General features: G+C 45.1%; 1 long non-coding RNA gene across 1 annotated transcript; it reads right to left on the bottom strand.

Moving 5' to 3' along the window:
* Positions 1-408: 408 nt before the first annotated feature.
* On the bottom strand, positions 409-2,179 carry LOC123478426 (uncharacterized). Its single transcript, XR_006653627.2, has 3 exons — positions 2,044-2,179; positions 1,526-1,610; positions 409-846 (listed from the first exon to the last, which is right to left on the bottom strand). It is a non-coding gene; the product is annotated as an uncharacterized lncRNA (long non-coding RNA).
* Between the last annotated feature and the right edge of the window lie 296 nt (positions 2,180-2,475).

Genomic DNA, 2,475 nt, shown 5'->3' with positions numbered 1-2,475 from the left:
GGGGAGTGTTTGCCAAATATCAAGTGTCTGTAACATGGGTCTCCTTTGAAGATTCAGGCTTAGAAGGAAAGGCAGCCAGTAGCTTTTGTCAAGCTGGCTGGCTGAGGCACCAGGAGCCCGGGGTGCCAGAGGCTGCTGGCAAATGAGAACACAATTTGAAAAGACCAGTAAGAATCTAGCCTTCACAAAAATACTTCCCAGCAAATACAGAGAAGAGCAGCGTTTCCGTGACTGATGGCACGTGTGCTAGTGGGGGGCTGCTCTATGACACATAGGAGGCAGTAAGCATTACTAACCATTGTAATATATATTTTTGAAAAATAAACAAAAACATGTACCAAGCACATCAAAACATAATATCTTGGTTATCATTGACCAGAAGGAGACTAATTTAAAAAAAGAGGGTGTTGATTAAAAGATGGGTTAAATGAATATGTGGGGCTTGGGAAAAGCTGAGACTTAGCTGTTTAAAGTTTATTTTGCTCTCCTATTACTCCTCAGGCTGATAACATGGCTCTGCCCTACGAAGTCAAACTCCTCAATTCCTTGTAGGTGTTGGCCTTGTCTGTGTGGTCAGATGGCTTGTCAACACTAGCACCTCCCCTCGTCATCATGCCTGGCTGCAAGGGAGTATGGGAAATGTAGGTTTTCTTTCAGGGGTGGGATCTTATGGCTAATGGTGTTGGTCGGAGCTGCAGTCACTTCAGTCAAGTGGGGGAGGCTCCCTTTCCGAACTCGTGGGCACGCTTGTGGGCGGCCTCAGGTCCTCACTGGCTGGCTGTTGGCGGGACATCAGTTTCCAGCCAGTGGGCCTCACCACCAGGCAGCTCCCAGTGTGGCTTCCCTCTGAGCAAGAGAGCAAGACAGAAGTCACAGTCAGTCCTTTTGTAGCCCAGTCTCCGAAGTGACGTCTCATTACTTTTGCCATTTTCTATTCGTTATAAGCGCGTCACTAGTTGCAGCCTGTACTCCAGGAGAGTGGTTTGTGGGGGCCATAAACACCAGGAGGCGGGGTCAATGGGGCCATCCCAGAGGTGGCCTCCTACAATTGTGCTCTGAAGGGAGATGGATTTGGGGACAATGAACTGTGTCTGGCATCCTTTTTCTAAGGGAAAGTCAGTCATTTACCCTGATGATAGGAGTGGCTTCCAGTCACCAATGAAAGACAGTGTCTGGGCGAGCATTCTGGTGTCTTTGGGGGAGCCATTTGTGCATAGAAAATACTTCATGTTTAAATTAACCTTCAATGTATTAAAACTACCAATTAAAAACACTGTCTTTCTTAAGCTTCAAAGTTCTTTCCAATATTAGTCTATTTATAAATCTAGTAAATTCAAACAGTCACTTTCAGGGAGGTCTTTGATTAATGTTCAACCAACTTCAGTTTCAACAGCTTCACATCCCATGTAGCATCTTAGTTAATTGAATCCCCTTAACTGTTCTGCCTTCACAAATTTAAACTGTTCAATTTTCTTCAGAAACTCAACAGAAGCTTCTAAGGAGTGAAACCTTCCCAAGCACTTACCTCTTGTAACGAACTACAAGAGCATCAAGATCTTGTAAACATTCCAGGGCCGTTTAGTCATTTAGAAAAACTCTCTTTCACGTTTCTGTGAAAAATTACAAGTCGAAAATAACGAATGACTCCATTACAATTTACATTGGACGACTACATTTACAGGACAAGTTTGTCACATTTCCCCCTATTCCAGATTCTCTTAAACATAGCAAATGCTTTAAATACCAATATCCCGGATGTCTTAAATGTAACACAAAAGTATTTAATTCTGTGGGCTTGATTGACTTTCTGTTTAATTGTATGCCTTCCTTACAACCAGGCATTAAAATATACTCTCAACGAAAATGTTACTAGCAAGGTGAGGTTAATTCTTGGCCAGAGGTTTAGGATTGGAAGGCGTGCTCTGAATTTCTAGTGTTGAAAACAAGACAAAGCTGCTGACAACTAGTTACCATGACAAAGGGGCTTCATGGCTACAAAATTTCGGTTGTCTTGCCTGCATCCCAGGTCTGGTGAAGCATTACCTCACATGTGTACCGTTTCATAGCCATTGAAATGAGAGGAAGTCTGAGGCGCTGCCCGGCTGGCTCACAGCTGGCCTGGCGTCAGCTGGTCTGTCGATTGCCCCGCTCTATTCCGAATTCTTCCCGGAGTCTCACTGTCTGGCCTGCCCACAACCCCTGGAGACAGTTAAATGATGGTCAGTGTGTTGATGAAACTGCTTATCATCAGTTTCCTTGTCTCTCTGCTCCTGGCCAGGCTGAAGTCAGGGTCGTGACCCAGCGATAAATAGGGAGGTCTCAGAGGGCCCCTCGGGCATCAGAGACCTGGAGATTGTCCCTGGGATGGATTGTGTCAGTGGAAATTGGGGGGGTATGACCAGCCTGGGTGGCAGCATGTCACGCAGCTGACACAGCTGGGTTCAACTTCTTCTTCTTCTTTTTTTTAATTTAATT

Source organism: Desmodus rotundus, chromosome 12 (assembly GCF_022682495.2).
Source record: "Desmodus rotundus isolate HL8 chromosome 12, HLdesRot8A.1, whole genome shotgun sequence".
In the NCBI taxonomy this organism is placed as follows: domain Eukaryota; kingdom Metazoa; phylum Chordata; class Mammalia; order Chiroptera; family Phyllostomidae; genus Desmodus; species Desmodus rotundus.
This window is presented reverse-complemented; position numbering and strand designations above follow the sequence as displayed.